The sequence below is a fragment of the Neovison vison genome, chromosome 11, assembly GCF_020171115.1.
Source record: "Neovison vison isolate M4711 chromosome 11, ASM_NN_V1, whole genome shotgun sequence".
Classification (NCBI taxonomy): domain Eukaryota; kingdom Metazoa; phylum Chordata; class Mammalia; order Carnivora; family Mustelidae; genus Neogale; species Neogale vison.
Genome location: NC_058101.1, coordinates 93,346,114 through 93,367,530, shown reverse-complemented (window position 1 = coordinate 93,367,530; position 21,417 = coordinate 93,346,114).

The window sequence follows — 21,417 nt, the reverse complement described above, 5'->3', positions numbered from 1 at the left end:
ATAGCAGAGATTAGTTTTGAATTTAAACTTCTATTATTAACTGCATAACAAGAGCCAGTAACTTTATTTCTGTCCTTTGTTATTTGAAAAAGAAATGCATTAACTGTGCCTTCCTATGAAATAGTGTTATGAAAATTAATAGGGATAATTTATTTAAAGTGCTTAGTAAAGTGACTCGTATATATTAATAGTCCATAAATAATATTGCCACATTTTATTATTAACAATAGTAATTTATAAGCAAATAAATAATATAATTTAAAAATTATGTATCCACCTAAAATGGTCAACTTACTTCTTAGAAATAATTCATAAGTAGTTCAAATTATTTTAAGTATTTGGAAGTAGCAAACTTTATCTCTTTAAATTTGCCAAAGCCAACTTTCCTGAAACAGTTTTCCTCATTATCATTTTACTAAAATTCAACATGCTTGTGAATTTACATTTATCTGTATGGTAAATGTATAAATGTACATGCATATCTGGTTTTTTTAGATTTAATTTCATTTAAATAAATTCTTTGAAGGAGTTAGTAAACAATAGACAGAATATACTAAAGTTGATAAAATATAATATTTGTTATTATTTGCAAAGAGATATACTGATGTTAATGTTAATTATCATTTTAGGTAACTGATTAATCTTGAAGGATGGGTGAGGCAGCTATATTAGAGGTAGAAGTTCCTTTGGAAAATAGTCATGTATAGTAAATATTAAGGTAAATAAATCAAGATGTAGACATGTGTATGTAAGTTTAGATTTATCATATTTAATACAATACTTAAGAAATAACATAGAAATAACCTAAGCAACAAATATATTGCATTCAGAAATGTAAACAAATATATAGGCATTATAAATATATCTGCATCATTTTCATGAAAAAAACTGCTTCGAAGATGTTGTCTCTTTGGAAGTACTAATAATATCTCCTTGTTGTTCTTTAATTTCCACATGAAATTCTATGAGTAAGGAAAAAACAATGATTCATAATTTGGAGGTAACTTTTTCTTCCTACCCTTCATTTATAATGGAAATACTTCTTTTGCTTCAAGAGTGAATATTAGAAAATGGAGAACAAAAAGTAATTTGTTAACCAAGCCATATTTAATATAATGAATAAATTAACACTGATCAATGTATTTTCTTCTTATAGGCATTCATTTAGAATATTTCTAGTGCTATTTATTGAAATGAATTTCTTTTCCCCAATAATTTTGCCTTAGAATTTCTGTTTAAATACACTGGCCATGTATGTGTTGTTCTAGTTTCTCCCTTTCATTCTTCCATTTAATCTATCCCGAATGCTTTATATAGCTCAAATTTTTCTCTCTATTGGTGGGTTGGTCATATACTTTCTATTACTTTTAAATTTATGTTAGCAATGAAAATCTGTATTCTTGACTTACCAGTAACAATACAAGGACTTTCTAACATTTTAACTATTTTCTGCTCATCTGACTTGCATGCTATTATTGCTGAGTATTTGAAATCTGTATATTTTAAATCCCATAAGATATCACTGTTTTACATATCAGTATTAATATAGACATACCTTCATATTTTATCTTTCTATTTATTTAATTCTTTCATCTAAGATGAATTTATTTTTGAGTTTATTTTCCATTTTTCTGAAGAATTCTTTGATATTTTGCAGTTCTAACTCTGTTCTGGTAAAATTCTTTCAGTATTGTTTCATTCTTGAAGATGCACTCTAGGGACACAAAATTATTAAGTCAGCATGAACTCTCTTTCAGTTCTTTAAAAATAATATCTTATTGCCTTTTGTTCTGCATTTTTTTAGATACATTTTTTTCATCTTTTGTCTCTTTGAAGGTAACCTCCCTTTTTTCCTTGGCTGCCTGGAGATTTTAGTCTTTACTTTGATTTTCTAAAGTTTTACTATGATGTTCCTCACTCGATTTTATTTATATTCTCATGGTTCGTGGGCTTCCTCTTTTTAGCTTTATCATTAACATCAGAAAATTCTCAAATATTTTTCTACAGCAGTCATTCCTTCATCTCTTTCTGAAATGTTTAAAAAATATTCTAGGTTGCCATTTTATCATCTCTGTCTCTTAATAGGAACACATGTTGCATTTAGTTGGCACATCTTGATATTCACGTTTATTCTATAAACTTGACCTCTCTAGCACCAAGGAGCTCCTGGAATCTTTGCTCAGCTTTTGAATATCACATTTCTTGCTCTTCTTTGCGTTCCTTGGATTGTCTGCTTACTCACAAGCAAGTATTGGAGTCAATTATCATTTTAAGAATTTATACTGGGATTTCAGGATTCATCTCACCTATCCCAATTTCCTGCCATTCTGATAATTCAAACACCAATATATCTCATTAGTTTATTATCTTTACAGTGTCATTGCCAATATCCTGGCTGTGATATTGAACTACAATTTGCAAGATGCTATCTTTCCAGGAAACAGGGTAAAGAGTACATAAGCTCTCTCTATATCACATTTTGCAACTGTAAGTGGATTTATAAATATTTCAGGTAAAAAATAAACAAAATTAATTAAAATTATTTAGAGGAGGGGCACCTCAGTGGTTCAGTTGGTTAAACTTCTGCCTTCAATTCAGGTCATGATCTTAAGGGCCTGGGATCTGCCCCCACATTGGACTCTCTGCTCAACCAGGAGCCTCCTTCTCCCTTTTCCTCTGTCTACTGCTCTGTAATTTGTGGTCTCTGTCAAATAAGTAAAATCTTAAATATATATATATATATATATATATATATATATATATTTTTTTTTTTTTTTAAAGAGGAAAGAGTCCATGCCAGAACTAAAAATCCAAAATATACTCAGACTAGGTTCAATCATTTCATTAAAAAGAGAAAGCCCTAGATTATTCTGACATATAATAAATTGATGAACCACTGAACAATATTGATGAAAAAATATTTATTTTGAACTTAACCAGTTTTTACAAGTATATAAGCATAATATGTAAGTAAAGAACTCCTTACATAGTTACATAGTTCTCTATTCAGAACCCATATATATGCAGACCCAATGATCACAATGATCCCTATAGGATTTGCATATGGCCCAGAGTATTCTTAACAGATACTGTTCAAAATGAAGCCAATGTGAATGAAGACTTCAGAGAAGTAGATAGAGAAGAGGAATTCTAGACCCATGTATTATCATGTGGACTCTGCATAGATCCTCTCCTAAACACGAAGGCACCAGTGAAGGGTAGAGATGCATTAGTGTGTGTTATTTAACTTAATAAAAGGAAAAGAAGAAAAGTAAGAGGAAGAACAACAACAACAACAAAAAGAAGAAGGAAGAGGAGGAGGAAAGGGAAGGGGAGGAGCAGGAAGAGGAGGAGAATGGGGAGGAGAAGGAAAAGAAGGAGGGGAAGAAGGAAAGGAAGAAAAGAAAAAGAAAAGAAGAGAAGGGAAAGGAAAATAAAAAGGGGAAGAAGCTGGATTTCATGCCAGTTGTCTATGAAGAATTTCCCATTTCTTTTATTAGTTTTTGGCAAGAGAAGAGTTTTGTCCTATTATGTTGGAGTAAATAATACTCATCTACTCAAAGTGGTATGTAAGGGAGATACTGAGGACATAATCTTCCTCCACAGGACAGCTGAATAAAATTCAATTAGAATGAAAATTAACTGGGAGGTAATAAGAGCAGTATGTAAAATCCAAGCATGCATTAAAATATATAAGAGTAGGATTCTAACAGAATTCACATATAGAAGTTAAACATGGCTAACAGTAAGGGAAAAAAAAAAGTGGGGTAGGGAACAAAAAACTTCAAGAACACAACACAAAATAATCAGGCTTTAAATTATAAATAACAGAAAAAAAGTTGTTTTAGAGAATAATCACATAGTAAAGATATTTCTATATAGGACACAATTTTGTATATATTTTCATTAATCAATAAAATTTGTATGTAATGAACTTCAAAACAGAAAAAAAAAGTTGTTAGAAATTTGGTATTTGTCAAATAAATTAGGTATAAAAGAAAAAAGGATACAAAAAATAAGAAAAAAGAGTATATTATTTATAAGAAATATCTCAAATAATAAATCACATAGTTAAATAATATACATTTGAATCAATTTGGAACCTGTGAAAGGATTGCTTCATATTAGGTAATATTGAAAGTAACAGTTCCTAAGTATAAAACTTGCTGGGGCGCCTGGTTGGCTCCGTGGGTTAAAACCTCTGCCTTCAGCTCAGGTCGTGATCTCAGGGTCCTGAGATCAAGCCCTGCATCGGACTCTCTGCTCAGCGGGGAGCCTGCTTCCTTCTCTCTGCCCGCCTCTTTGCCTACTTGTGATCTCTGCCTGTCAAATAAATAAATAAAATCTTAAAAACAAAAACAAAACAAAACTTTCCAAGTTTTCTCATAACATAATAGGCATAATTAAACAACAGAAATATTAAACTTTATTATTAAATAACCCAAAGTTTTAAAAACAAGCAAGTTCATGATATAGCCAGTAACTGGAAATCCTTAAGCTCAAAGAAAAGCCAAGTTTGTGATAAACAGTACTATGGAAATAATTACAACATGAAAATACTTATCAGAGCTAAGATAATTTAGTCCCCCCCAAAAAATAAATTCACAGGCTTAAGCACTTTTGTTATTAAAAATAAATGGAATACTGATGGAAGTCTTCAGGTAGTTATGCTTTTCAAATATACTGTTACATTTTTTTTAAAAGATTTTATTTATTTATATGACAGACAGAGAGGCAGGCAGAGAGAGAGGGGGAAGCAGGCTCCCCGCTGAGCAGAGAGCCTGATGCAGGGCTCAAACCTAGGACCATGACCTGAGCCAAAGACAGAGGCTTTAACCCACTGAGCCACCCAGGCACCCCATACTGTTGCATTTTTGGGTGCCTGTTAACATAGGGAAGGAAAATTTTATGTTTATTCACCTCATGCTAGACTTGACCCCATACTAGACTGTCGGTTGGGGTATTAAGATAAATGGACTAATTCTCCCTATCACATTTTTTAGGGTCACTCCTGGATTTTACATAAGAAGTATGACTATTTAGTTTTTCTGAGTCTTTTGGATATCATGAAGAAGAAATTGAACAGGCTGGTTCTCCCAGTCAGGTCCATGCATAATTTATTCTCAGAAGATGCTTTTAGAATTGTTTAGACTGCAAACAAACATTTCTCCAAATTTACTCTGTGTGTTTTACTCTTCCACACAGACTCGGCCAGATCTCATAAAATGTCAATGGTCTCCTTAAGCTGAAAATCAGATAAAATTATTTTCAGTTGGTAAACTGTGAATATTATACGAACAAATCACCCTCCACCCCCAAAACACATGACACCAAATCTTCAGACTTGTCATGGCTTCTTAAGACCCAGCAGTCTTTCATAATTTTTCTCACATGCAACATTCAGATAACTTGCCCTATATTTTTTATATATATATTTATATATATATGTTATATTGTGTGTGTGTGTGTGTGTGTTTGTGATATATAGGGTGTGTATATATACATGGTATATATATAGGGTATACAGGGTGTGTGTGTGTGTATGTAGTATATAGGGTATATATATATATAGGGTATATACGGGGTGTGTGTGTGTGTGTATATATATATATATAGGACAAGTTATCTGAATATTGCACATGAGAAAAATGCTGTATATAAATAAATATATATATATTATATATGTATAAATTATATATATATATAATCATATACCATATGTATATTTTTGTTCCGGTGATCAAAGGAACATGTGATAGTAAATTTGTTTTACTTCTTTTTGTTGTTGTTGTTTAACAAATTTTATTTAAATTCTAGTTAGTTCAACAGTAAGGTTATCTTTGTTTTTAGATTATTTATTTATTTACTTGAGACAGAGAAAGAGACAAAGAGAGCACACAGGGAGGAGCAGAGGGAGAGGGACAAGCAGGACCACAAAGCCTGATGCAGGGCTCGATCCCAGGACTCTGAGATCATGACCTGAGCCAAAACCAAGAGTTGGACATTGAACCAAATGAGCCACCCAGGTGCCCCAGATAGTAAGTTTAGATGGTGAATATTTCACCAATATCATAAGCCAACCAGTTAAACTGAATTTTCCAGCCATGGAAATATATACATAGCCATGTGACTGTGTTTTCTGTTCAATGTGATATAAATCTTATTAAAACATGCGACATGTAAATTTCTATTCTCTTTTTTATTTTCATCCAGGAGCAGATGAGAAAAGCTATCTTGAATTGACAAAACCACACACTAGAAGGATCTAGTACTTCATGAATTATGATTCATAATTGATGAATTTATTATTCTTTATGAATTAGTAATTAGAGGAATGCTGCCTTTTGATCAGAAACACTGTTTTAGAGTTTACAAAAAAATAATAAAATTATAGCATTCTGTTTAGTTGGAACAAGCATAGATTTCCATTTATAAGTTACATTAAGCATCACCATGGCTATCACACTAGACCAAATCTAATTATAATTATGAAGCCATTATTTTGACATATATAATTATAGATCACACAAATAAATGTTGATGGCTAAGTGTGGCTACACTGTTGAAATTTGCTGATGCAAATTAAAATGAAGAACCAGTTAGACAGAGGAGAAGTCATTTTTGCACATACTTAACCTAAAAATACAAAAATAATGAGAAAATAGTCTTTATAATAGGCTAATAAATAAGCTGTTAGAAAATTCCAATTGAATCTAGAAATGGTTTTAAATAAGTTAAAGGAGGAGCTATTTTCCCAAACATACAGTTTTATAGCAAAATTACAACTTATATCTGCCAAATGTTAAAAAAAAAAACAAAAACAGAAAAGAAAGCACAAAAAACAGCAATCTAAAATTAATGATAACATAATGGCATATTTTCACTATTTTTTTGTCATTTTTCTAAATTGTTTCTCTTTCAATTCATTTAACAGTTTTGTCTATTGTCATTTTATTAGGAATGTGTGTATAAGTACTTGCGTGTATTTTCTTCTCTGCAATATCTTAAAAAAAAAACCAAGGAGCATAGCTAGATGTATTTATATACAGCTTGACAAATACTTCTCTAAGGAACATTCACATTGATTTGTGGACCTTTCTCACCCATAGAAAAATGAATAGTTGTTTCTGATTTCCCCAATTCTGAAGAGAATAAGAATGACATTGCCTGAATATTATCTAGTGCATTTCATGGAAACTGGAAGAAATAGCAAGACCTTAAAAAGTAAAACTGAAAACATCTAGAATTGATATGTTCAAAATCCAAAAAAATCACTAGTTTGATACTTGAGCCTCTTCAAATATTGAAACAGAGTAATACATTGAACCAGGCAATTGCTAGTAAAAATAATATACATATTGGCATTTCACAGTATTTATGGTAACTCATGTTATTTTCTATTTCAGTGGAGTTACATGATGGCAGAAGCAGTCATTATCATCATCATCATCAACATCAAAAAATTTAAAAAATAAAAGAATCTGAAATGATAGCACTACATTTTATAGAACACCTTTGCATGAAGGATTCCAAAGAAAAAATACTTAAGCAAGATTTGGTGGAGGAAGTTGAGCTGTGGATGTTATTCTCTGGAGGTCACTGTGCTTAGAGTCCTTGAAAGAGGACATCCAACAAAGTTCCTTTGCCGTCACCTTTCACACTGCATTGAGCTCTTGTTTCCAACCTCAGTCACAGCTAACCCAGGCTACCTTCAGATGCTTGGAGGCAAATTCAGAGAAATTTGGTGACAACAGACAACAGACTAACATAGCCCGTTTTTCAGGCCCACTGCTAAATCGAGACATGGCTGGCTTCCAGAACTCCCATGTTCCAATGTACCCGCAGGCATCACTGATTCTGGAGGTGTGATGTGGGCTTTTCTCTAATTCCTCCCTTTTGGTTTCCTTAATATCTAAGTTTCTCCCACAAGAAGATCTTAGTTCTATGAAAACTTTACATATTTAAAAAATGTATAGAGTGGCATCTCTTCTCTTGACTGAACACCAACTGATTTATAGGATTATATTTTATGACTTCTGTATTCTACCCTCATATCATATTACAGGATTATGTCTTTCTCTAAATGTTGCTTTGAGGTATGTTTTGAAGGCAGCTCTAAGTTTATTGCAATATTGACAAAGTGCAAGACTGGGTAAGGACAATGTTCTCCAAATATTTAGCTTTTATTGACCTAAAATTATTTCAAATTAGAGAAATAAATAATCGGTGCTATGAATAATCAAAAGGTTTTTCATCCACGTGTTTTTAGAAAAATATTTTTTTAAGATTTATTTTATTTTTTATTTTTGTTTAAATTCAATCTATTTATCTATATATATATATATATTTAATTTTTATTTATTTATTTGAGAGAGACAGATAGTGACAGAGATAGTGAGAGAGAGCACAAGCGGGGAGATGAGGGAGAGGGAGAAGCAGGCTCCTGCTGACCAGGGACTCAATCTCAGGACCCTGGGATCATGACCTGAGCAGAAGGCAGACACTTAACTGAGTCACCCAGGTGCCCCTAGCCAACGTATATTTTTAAATAACTGCAATGGGGGCATCTGGGTGGCTCAGTCAGTTAAGCATCTGCCTTTAGTTCAAGTCATGATCTCAGGGTCTTGGGATCTAGCTATGGGATTGTGTTCCTTGCTCAGTGGGGAGTCTGCTTCTTCCTCTCCCTCTCTGCCTCTCCACCCCCCACCTCCTGCTTGTGCTCTCTCTATCACTCTCTCTCTCTCTCTTTCCCACAAATAATTAAGTAAAATTAAAAAATAAAAAAATAACCTGCAATTGTTTCACTGCATACTTTGTGGCATATTTCAGTTCGGCTAGTATTCAATAAATTAGGCTTCTCTGCAAACAGCAAGACCTGACAAAAGGAGACCTAATCTAGGAATAACATATGGCAGGGTTCACCAAGTTTTGTAAAAATTAGATATAGCCAGAATGAAATATAAATGTAATAATTAGCATCTTGCTATCTTTATGAATCAAAACATAACTGAATGTACAAGTATATAATTAAGGTGGAATAATATTTTTTTTCTTTCATAAGCATTTATCTGTAAGCTTACTTACAGTATGTAAGGGAAGAGATGACCTTAATGAAACAGGCTTAAAAACACTTCAAATTTGAGTAGAGAAAAGCTTTTGCTGATTGCTCCCTTTTAAAATTCTTTCCTGGAATTTTTAATTCTCTTTTTGAACACCAAATTTATAAAGATATCTTACTCACTTCTAAATTCTGACACAGGGAGGAATGAAAATTCTATAGAATGATTAAAAGTGACTGGCTCAGATATACATACACACGCATGCAGAAATTAGGGTAGAATAATGGAAATCAATATGAATATTTAAAATTAAAAGGCAGAAAATATGCTCTGGTATTTAAGACTTAGCACAGCATATTTGGAAACTTGGGGTAAATAGGTCCACCAGTTAAATGTAATCCTACATACCTATTATCTTTGTTTCCATCTCCAAAAGCACGTTGTTTGGGCTATATTTTTTTCTGGTTTTGTTCTTCTTACACTGCTCTATAATGCGGAACCCTAAATGCATCATTCAACTGCTAACATTCCCAAAACCCACAACATGGAAAATGGGGCACCATCCAATCATAAATAAATGTGTCTGCACTCATAGTCTCTTCATAAATTTTCTTCTAACCATCTTGGGTTTCACTAAAACTTGAATTTCCTTCAAAGACTGCTTCTTTCTTATCCTTCACTGTGCCTTAAAACACACTCAAACAATATTGGCATTTTTCTCCTAAGTTTGAGAACACCTCCTCTGAGGTGTTCAGAGACATTAACATCTTCACTGTAATACAAAATACATGTGTGATATTTCAATGCCATGTAATCGTCATTTTATTACATGTTATTAATCCCCTCACATTCCCATCTTAACTCTGTAGCTAATCGCTTAATCTACTTTTTGGAAAACCTCATTTACTTCTCCTTTCTGTGTTTCTATGTAACATTTGCAATTTGGATCACCTCTACGATTGCAATTTTGTTCTTCTGTACCCAGGCACCTAAGAAGCATTAGAGAGAGAGAGCATACAAGTTGATGATTTTCAGCCACTAACACTTCATTGATCACTGGATATTTTGAGGCCAGCTTTTTCTCTCATTTCTCACTGGTGAACATTCAAACTTCAGATTTCTCCCTGAACTTCTTTCCCAAACTTAACTCTCTTTTCTACCAGCACTGGTAATTTCCTTATTTCTAAAATTTCTCAGACACTGTCTTCCTTAGTTTTTGTGCACTGATAACTGTTCATTTATGAACTATTCTTGGCATGGGTTTCTTAGTTCTTCACCTTTTTTTCTTTCTTCAATTTCCTTTGCCAAACCTCTTTGTTGCCATTTTTTCTTTTTATACTTTGTCTGAGTGAACTACTTCACAACCTCACTCTAAATACTTCTAGTGCAAAATGTTGGAAGTGCTTAAAAAGTAAAAAAGAGAAGGATAAAGTGTACTTCAGGCTAGTTACAAAACAGCTATCATGCTAAAGAACAAAGGAACAAAAGGGAAATGGTTATGTTACCAGAGTCCAGGATACTATTTTCTAATGCAAACTAAAAGTATGTGGAGATAGTATGTCAATAAGAAGCTGGAACCAGCAGTAAAATAATCTATGATCTGAGACGGATAACATGGAAGAAATATTCTGGCTTCTCCCCCTGCTGATCTTGGTCTAGTGCTTTCCCCTGGCTGAATGTAACCAGAGCCAGTGAGCAAGTGCACCTGGAAATATGGAAGACGTCAGCCTTCTGTGATACAAACTAGAGTAATGAAAGGCAAAAGACGGGTAAGAGAAAAATCACACAAGTGACTGTGACATGGCTCTTACTGGTTTCAGGGTATTCTTACAGGCTGCTGTCTTCATCTTGGAATGTTCTTTCCATGTGTGTTGTGACTGTGTCTGTGAGACTTCCCTGGGGCCACCAGAGAGTCAGTCTTTCCTCTCTTCTCTATATTTCTAATATTTTGTTGTTTAATATGATATTGTAACAAAAATGTATATTTCATTTAATAACGAGGTTTTTTTACATTTTTTACTCTTTATTTATTTTTTATTTCTTACAATCTAAGTTCTGGATTTTTTATTCAATGTACATTTGCTGAATGAATAAAAATCTCTATTTCTAACTATCAGTTTCTGGAATTATAAATTCTAGTAAAACCAGCAATAAATAAATAAAAATTAAAAAGTGCTGGGTATTATATGCAACTGTCAAATTGTTGAACACTAGATATGAGACTAATAATGTACTGTATGTTGATCAACTGAATTGAAATTTAAATTCAATTGAAATTTAAAAAAAAATACCCCAAAAAAGAGTCAAAATGTAAAAAAAAAAAAAAAAAAAGTATTGATCTTTATAACTACACTCAGGTAAATGATGAGTAAAGTATAACTTTATCAACCTCTCAACACATAGTTTCTCATGCTGCAAGAGAATCTCCTCATTTTCCATTACACAGTTATCAATTTTACTCCTTCTATTTAAAATAACTTTTAAACTTTTAAAATGCAATATTTCATTCTTTATATGCTCCTGTTCAGCCTTGATATATTGTCCTAGAAACACATTTCACAAACTAAGAGAGATAGTGAATGGGTTAAAAGTCTAGATATTGGGGGCTAATAGAGTAAATTCATATTCTGACTTCAACTCTTACCTACTGAGTAACTGTGAGTACATTATTAGTCTCCCATTCAGTTTTCTTATTTTAAAAATGAGGAGGTTAATATTAACATATGATTGGTATGAAAACTAACAGAGTTAAGATAGATAAAATATTTTTAAAAAAATTTTGGCTGAATATTTTAATATTCTTAACTAGTAATCAGATGGGTACTCATAAATTTTAATGACAATTCAAATAATTTTCTTCTCACAACTAAAAAGAAAATATTTTTTTAGAGGAAAAATTCTTATAAAAGTCCATTATATGAGTGCATAATACAAAAGATTATGAATTGAAATAAAAATATACAATCAATGGGCAAATGCAATCAGTGCAGTTAATGTTATTAAAAACTGAATCTGGTTTCACTTATTTGTGGAGCATAACAAATAGCATGGAGGACAAGGGGCGTTAGAGAGGAGTAGGGAATTTGGGTAAATTGGAAGGGGAGGTGAACCATGAGAGACTATGGACTCTGAAAAACAATCTGAGGGGTTTGAAGTGGGGGGGGGGTGGGTTGGGGGGAGTGGGAGGTTGGGGTACCAGGTGGTGGGTATTATAGAGGGCACGGCTTGCATGGAGCACTGGGTGTGGTGAAAAAATAATAAATACTGTTTTTCTGAAAATAAATAAATTGAAAAAAAAAAAAAAAAACTGAATCTGGGACGCCTGGGTGGCTCAGTTGGTTAAGCGGCTGCCTTCGGCTCAGGTCATGATCCCAGCCTCCTGGGATCGAGTCCCACATCAGGCTCCTTGCTTGGCCGGGAGCCTGCTTCTCCCTCTGCCTCTGCCTGCCACTCTGTCTGCCTGTGCTCGCTCTCGCTTCTCTCTCTATGACAAATAAATAAATACAATCTTTAAAAAAAACCAAAAAACTGAATTTATAGAAATAGGTGAAGCTTCATTTCACCCTTTCATTTAACTGTGTAGTTAGATGCCTAAAAATATACCAGAGACTGTCTGTTAGAGAAGAGAGAAGAGTGAAGTAAATATTATTTGATCATAAAAATGCAGCTCTTCTGAACTTGTCAGACACCACTGTCATTTTAAATGATTAGTATTCTTATTTTTAAAAACAAACTAATTATTTAGTTTGTGTATAATTATTGATGTCTAATTATTGATGATTGAATTTTAAGAATCTCAATAGAAAAACATTATAAAAGTAAGGTAGTCTATTGAAATTTCAGCACTTAAGACCTACAGATCAAGTCAGATATAATAATAAATAAGTAATAATGCTAGAAAATATACTGATGTGTGCTTTTTTATTTTTTTAAAGATTTTATTTATTTGACAGATAGAGATCAGAAGTAGGCAGAGAGGCAAGCAGAGAGAGAGGGGAGAAGCAGGGTCCCTGCTGAGCAATGAGACCAATGAGGGGCTCCATCCCAGAAGCCTGAGATCATGACCTGAGCCGAAGGCAGTGGCTTTAACCCACTGAGCCACCCAGGTGCCCCTGATGTGTGTTTTTTAATACCTGTTGCCTAATTTTTAGTTCTCTTCTCCCCTCCAGAAATTCCACCTGATTCCCTAACTTCAGAGTCACATTTCTTCTAGGGTCTTGTCTACCCAAATATGCAGAAGAAATTCCATTCTTAACTTACATTCTCCAGCCAGTTCCATAATTATTTCTAGCAGTCTAATCCTGGAGTTTTTGGTCTTAACTAGAAAGCAGATTCCTTTTTTTTTAAATTCATATACAAGAGCCCATGTTCAAGAGCCCCTTTAAGATTGGGACTATCTTGTCTTTCTCCTTCATGAGATGGAAATCATTATTTATGGCCCTAGGCTGAGTTAGCAGAAAATTCTACCTGCTAACAGACAGTTCTGATCAGATTGCCACATATTGTGTAACCTGAAAGGCTATCATCACACAACATCTGCCTATCATGACATTTATTGTTGGGGTTGATTTGTGTCCCCAAAAAGACATTTTGAGGTCATAGTCCCCAGTACCTGTGAATTTGAACTTGTTTGGAAATAAGGTCCTTTATAGATAAAATCATGTGAAAATGAGGTCATTAGGGTAGGTTTTGAAACTCAAATGTGACTTGTGTCCTTATAAAACAAAGGAATTTGAGACACAGAGACACATAGAACACCACAAAACGCTCTGAATAATCAAAACAATCTTCTTCTGGGGAAGAAGAACAAATCTGGAGGTTTCATGCTCCCTAATTTCAAACTATATTGCAAAGCTATAGTAATTAAAGCAGTATGATATAAAATAAGAAACCGACAAGCAGATTAATAGAACAGAAGAGACAGTCTAGAAATAAATCCATATTTAAAGGATAATTTATGACAAAGGAGAAAACAATATACAATAGTGAAAAGACACTCTCTTCAATAAATGGTGTTGGGAAAACTTAGCAACTATATAAAATTAATGAAACTGTATAGACACCTGTAACAAATACAAAAATTAACTTTAAATGAATTAAAGATTTGAATGCAAGATCTGAAACTATGGAGAAAACATAAGTGGTAAGCTCCGTGACATAGGTTTTGGTGATAAATTTTTGAATCAGATATTAAAAGCAAAAGCAACAAAAAGAAAAACAAATAAATGAGACCACATCAAACTACAAAGCTTCTGTATACCAAAGGAAATCCTCAACAAAATGAAAAGGTAACTTATTAATGGGAGAACATATTTGCGAATTATTTATCTAATAAGGGGTTAATACCCAAATATGTAAATTTTTAAAAAAAAACTTAGAAAAAAAGAAAAATCAAAAAAAAAAAAAAGAAAATCCAAACAATCTGATTTAAAAATGGGCAAGGATCTGAATATACATCTTCTTTTTTTCAAAAGAAGATGTATAGATGGTCAACAGGTATATGAAAAAATGCTCAATATCATTAATCAGCAGGGAAGTGCAAATCAAAATCACAAGGAAATACTACCTCACACCCATTAGAATGGTTATTATTAAAAAAGACAAGAATTAAGTGTTGGTGAGGATATGGAAGAAAGGGAATACTTACGCACTGCTGGTGTGAATGTAAATTTGTGCACCTACTATGAAAAATATTATGGCCTCAAAAAATTAAAAATAGAATTGCAGTATGATCAATCAATTTCACTTATGAGTATTTATCCAAAGAAAACAACAATAAAAAAATTACTAAAAAACTTATACATACCTCCATTTTCACTGCAGCATTATTTATAATAGCCAAGAAATGGAAACAACCTGTGTCAATCAATGGATTAATGGATAAGGAAGATGTGGCGTGTACACACACACACACAAATACTATTCAGTCATTAAAAAATAATGAAATTTTGCCATTTGTGACATGAATGGCTGGACCTCAAAGGCTTATTATGCTACATGAAATAAGTCAGGGAAAGACAAACACTGTATGAATGTGGAAACTAAAAAAAAAAAAAAGTTAAAATAAAATAAATAGAAATTTTAAAATTTACTTAAAATTTATTTAAAATAAGGGTGCCTGGGTGGCTCAGTGGGTTAAGCCGCTGCCTTCAGCTCAGGTCATGATCTCAGGGTCCTGAAATCGAGTCCCACATCGGGCTCTCTGCTCAGCAGGGAGCCTGCTTCCTCCTCTCTCTCTCTCTGCCTGCCTTTCTGCCTACTTGTGATCTGTGTCAAATAAATAAATAAAATCTTTAAAAAAAATTTATTTAAATTAAAAACAAAGAAAACAAGCAAAATCCCAAACTAACTGACTCAGAGACTAGATTGGAGGTTGGGAAAAATGGATAAAAGGAGCCAAAAAGTAAAAAGAAAAAAAAATAAGAAAAAAAAAGTGATGCTTACATGTATCTTATTTTGTAAGAGAAAATATTAAATAGACTCATTATTCCATAAAATTATACAATAAGATAGTGAGTTGTGAGAAAGAATTTATTTGGTAAAGTGACAAACTGACTTTTAAAAATAATTTCAGTTGTATAACCAGAAAATATTTTATCTGTACTCATTTAACAAATGATGAATTAGGTTCAAGATAAAATCTATAAACTTATACAGCAGAAACTTAAACTTTCTTTTTTTTTTTTCATTTTCACTAATTGAAGAATTATGTCTCTCCTTTGGAGGAGAATATACCATGGTATAACGAATTTTTTGTTGGCATTTTTTTCAAAGGTGTAATCCTAAATTCTTCCTTGAAAAAGAGTATAGTTCCTATGGGTCCATTTTATAACATTGGCAAGAATTATTTGGTGGTTAATACTCAAAAAACAGTAATACTATTATTCACTAAGAAAAAAAAAAGAGGAAAGATTTTACTTCTCTATAACAGAAACTACTTTAGTGCCTATAGAATAATAGAGCTACCAGAAGGAATGCCAATGATACCTGTGACAAAAGTGACATTCATGGATTGATGCATTCTGTATAAAGGGATTTGTGAGAAAGGTATGTTAGGAATATTAAACCATTTTTCTTGTCAGAAATAAATGCAGCAGTTTTCTCTGCCCTTGCCAACATTTTGTACACTTTAGTTCTCAAGACATAAATCTTTTATTGTCATACATCAAAAAAAAATTTAAATCTTGAAAAATATTTCAATCAATGTATACATTACACAGGGTAAAATAGAGATTAGTAATTGATTTTCCATGAAACCACATAACCCACTCCACCCAATTAAGCTCTAAACTCTACTTTTAGATGCACACTATAGGAACTGCTTTCCACTTCAGATCTGACCAAAAGCTGGGCTGGCTCCATATCACTTACTTTCAGAATGACATTGATAAAATGAAAATAATTTGAACATCAGAGAGTGGTTTGCATAATTTGCAAACAGAATGTTAACATTACAGTAACAAATGTTATCCAGTATATGAATAAATAAGAACATATCTCTATTTCCATTTTAGTATTATAGAGAAATCAAATGAGCTGCCCATGGTCAATGTTAAAGGTGATTTCAAATACATTGATTTTATAGACAGAGTCATAATTTTTATGATAAAAGGTAAATAGAAATGGAGCATTTATGACTGTTTCCCCTAACAGTATGCTAGTATATGCTATTTCTTTTTAGAAAATAGCATATTTTCTATGGTGCTGCCGACCACTCTACAAATGCATTAATCACTTTTCTTTTTGCTTAAGTTTTTATTTTAATTCCAGTTAACATACAGTGTTAAATTAGGTTCAGGTGTACTATGTAGAGATTCTACAATTCCACACATCACCTGAGGCTCTGTCATAAGTGAACTCCTTAATCCCATCATATATTTAACCCATCTCTCCACCCACATTCCTCTGGTAACCACTGGTTTGTTCTCTCAAATTAAGAGTGTGTTTCTTGATTTATCTCTCTTTTATCCCCTCTGCTCATTTGTTTTCATTCTTAAATTCCACATATAGTGAAATTATATTGTATTTATCTTTCTCTGACTGATTTATTTTGCTTAGCATAATACATTCTACCTCTGTCCATGCAGTTGCAAATGACAAGATTTCACTCTTTTTAATGGCCAAGTAATATTCCACCCCCCCACACGCACACGCACACGCACACACACACACACACACACACCATCATCCTTTAACCATTCATCAACTGATAGACATTTGGGCTCCTTCTATAATTTGACTGTTGTTAATAATGTTGCTATAAACATTGAGATTCATGTGCACCTTCAAGTCAGTATTTTTTTATTCTTTTGGGTAAATACTTAGTAATGCTATTACCAGGTTATAGGGTAGTTCTATTTTTAACCTTTTGAGGAGTCTCTATACTGTTTTCCAGGGTGACTGTACCAGTTTATATACTCACCAACAGTGTAAGTGGGTTACCCATTCTCTGCATCCTTACCAACACCTGTTGTTTCCTGTGTTGTTAATTTTAGTCTTTCTGAAAGGTGTATCGTGGTATCTCCTTGTGGTTTTGATTTATATTTCCCTGAGGATGAGTGATGTTGGACATCTTTTCATGTCTCTGTTAACTGCCTGTATGTTTTCTTTGGAAAAATTTATGTTCATGTCTTTTGCACATTTCTTAATTGGATCATTTATTTCTTGGGTGTTGAGTCTGCTAAGTTCTTTATAAATTTTCAGTACTAATCCTTTATCAGATAGGTCACTTACAAGTATCTTCTCCCATTCCAAAGGCAGCCTTTTAGTTTTGTGTTTCCTTCACTGTGTAGAAGCTTTTTTTTTTTTTTTAAATAGCCCCAGTAGTTTATTTCTGCTTTTATTTTATTTCCCTTTCCTCAGGAGACAACACTTAGAAAGGAGTTGCTATGTTTGATATCAAAAGGGTTACAGCTTGTGTTCTTTTCTAGGATTTTTATAACTTCAGATCTTTCATTTAGGTCCTTACTCCTTTTTAAATTTGTGTTTGTGTATGGTGTAAAAAAGTGGTCTAGTTTCATTATTTTGCATGCTGCCGTCCAGTTTTCCCAATACCATTTGTTGAAGAGACTGTCTTTTCCCTTTAAATATTCTTTCCCACTTTGTAGAAGATTAATTGACCATGTAGTTGTGAGTTTATTTCTGGATTTTCTATTTTGTTTCATTGATGGATGTGTAAATTTCTGTGCCAGTACCATGCTGTTTTGATGACTACAACTTTGTAATATAACTTGAAGTCCAGAATTCTGTGATGTCTCCAGCTTGGTTCTTCCTTTTCAACATTGCATTAGCTATTTGAGGTCTTTTGTGGTTCCATACCAAATTTTCCATACCAAATTTTAGAATTATTTGTTCTAGTTCTGTGAAAAATGCTATTAGTACTTTGAAAGGGATTGCACTAAATGTGTAGATTGCTTTGGGCATTGTACACATTTTAACAAGATTTGTTCTTCAAATCTATGAGCATGGAATGTCTTTCTATTTCTTTGTGTCATTTTCAATTTCTTTCATCAGTGTTTTATAGTTTTCAGAGGACTTCTTTGGTTAGGTTTATTCTAGGTATCTTATTATTTTTGGTAAAGTTGTAACACTACTCACTTTTCATTCAAAAATGGAAAATTGGATTTTACACCCACCACCAAATAAAGCTGCCAAAGTCTAACTTCAGTTGTGTGTATGACTGGATATCTGGAATTATTTTGAGGTGAAAGTATAGTACCTAGGTTTTGCAGACAGACAAGCTCAGTAACAATGAAATTAAGTGCATACTCTGGAATGATCTTTTTGCTTGAGTTCTGATTTAAGCAGATGATATGGGCAAGGAGCAAGGACACACAGTTAATTAGATGAATGTGGAAAATAATGTAAGAGCCATGCACTATAGATGTTGAAATTAAATGTCAAAACCATAATTTTAATTTCAGTTTTGGTAAGTGGTATCAAACATAATATTAAGTTGCACCTTCTACCTTCTTCTGAGTTTTATAAACCTTATGAGATGTCCATTCAGAATAGGAAATTTTTCTTCCTCCCCAAATTTATGCTATATTCTTTTCATTCATTTGTGATGTGTGTTTATGTGTTCATGTTTGGGTATTATGTATCTCATGTTGGTTACAAAAACAAAACAAACATACAAACAAACAAAAAGGAAACATGCTAATAATTAATTTCATCCAGTTATGGGGAGGGACAAGATGGCGAGAAGTAGGAGACTCTGTTTCAACCGGTCCCCTAAAGTGAGCTAAATATCTACCAGAACACTCTGAACACCCATGAAATCAGTCTGAGGTGTAAGATTATACACTTGCAGATCTCTATGGGGACAGAAGAACATCACTGAAGAGGTAAAATGGAGTGGGAATGCTCAGACTGATATCAGAGGATAAACAGAAGGGGGAGGGAGCCACCAGAAGCAACCGATTGGAAAGTAATATCCCAATATGAAAATGCCCTGTGATTGGGGACTACCATTAACTTGGAGCATGGTTAAAAGCACTCAAAAAGAGCAAAAGATCTTAAGGGACAACTGGTGGATTGGGTGGTCATGGGCACGGGCCTAAGCCCATGGTAGCAAGATGGTCACCATTGGCGACCACCCATGCCAGAGAGAGTCCACTGGGGTCTCCAGTCTGTGGTCCCTGAGCCTACCACTTTATGCTGCTTGCACCAGTGTTCGGGCTGTGTGCACTCCTGCCTGCACCTGACAGAGCACTCAGCCTGCTCTCAGACCCTGACCTGTGCAGTCGTGGGGTCTGAGTGCACCCAGCCCATGCCTGAGAGAACCTGGCTGGGGCCCCAGTCACAGTCCTTCCCCCTGCAGCTTTTTGTGACCTGCCCAGCCTCCAGGTGTCAGTGCACCAGGTGTGCGTCTGGACTCCAGATGGCAATCCCAGCAACAGCAGCCACTGGAATTGGGCTCCCCAGACTAATATAACTTGCAGTTTTAGTGGCATGGGGGTTCAGAGACAAACAAGGGGCCTCAGGTGGCCACTGGGATGGTAGCTGGGGGTGCTCATGGCCCATGGGAGTTTGCAGTGTTCATCGGAGTTTTAAAGGGGGATTCTGTGTGTTCTGGACCACCCAGAGGGGAGCAGACTGAGGCTTCTCTCTGAGGCAGAGGTCTGGGTGCTGACAGTTTACTTTCCACTAAACCTCCAAAAAGCCACAAAAAGCCACCAAAGAACAAAAACATCCAGGGAGCAAAAGCCTGAAAAACTGGTTTCCACAGAGCCCAGCCCCTTGATAACCTGCAGAGCAACTCAACCTAAGCAAGACTGACTGAAAAACAGCACGTTAGGCCCCTCCCCCAGATGAAAAGCCAAAAGAACAAGAGGACAACCACCACAGAGTCCCCATAAACCTGTAAAACCCCATCAGGGGAGAACAGTATATTAAGCTCCCAGCTACAACTAACTAACTTTCTTTCTTTCTTTCTTTCTTTCTTCCCCTTCCTTCCTTCCTTCCTTCCTTCCTTCCTTCCTCTCTTAAGATTTTTATTTATTTATTTGAGAGAGAGCATGAGACAGGAGAAGCTCAGAGGGAGAAGCAGATTCCCCATGAAGCTGGGAACCTGATGTGGGACTCCATCCCAGAACTCCAGGATCATGACCTGAGCTGAAAGCAGTTGCTAACCAAGAGAGCCACCTTTTTTTTTTTTTTTTAATTATAATAATAATAATAACCTTTGAACTTTAAAGTTTTTCATACATATACATGTCTCTGTCTCTCTCTCTCTTTTTATACATATAGGTAAACACTTCAAGATAATCCTTTTTCCTTATTCAATACTACCCCTATATATAAACCAGTTTTAATTTTAAAGCAGTGAGCCAGATAAGTAGAAGTTTCTGCTACACACTTGTGAAGATTGTTTTAAAATTTATTTAATTGGAAAATTTTCAAATATTTTATCATACTTTGTGATGTATTGGCCTTAATGGGTGGGTAATTTTTATACTCTGTCACCTGTTATGCCCATCTATAATTAGCCAATGTAAAATCTTTCTAACATATAAATAAATTTCAATATTAATCCTGTTTAACTCCACATTTACCTCCAAACACTGCCCATCTCTCCTTCGTTTCATTATAGTATAAAGTAGAAACTGTAATCTTCCTATAAGACATCCTTTTTTTTTCTTTTTTTAAAGACTTTATTTACTTATTTGAGAGAGATGGAGAGAGAGCATAGAGAGATTATGAGAGCGAGCAGAGCATACTTATCACTGAGCAGAGAACCCCATGCAGTGTTCGATCCCAGGACACTGAGATCATAGTCAAGCTGAAGGCAGAGCTTAAGCAACGGAGCCACTCAGGAACCCTAAGACATTTACATTTATGTATCTATTAACAGTTC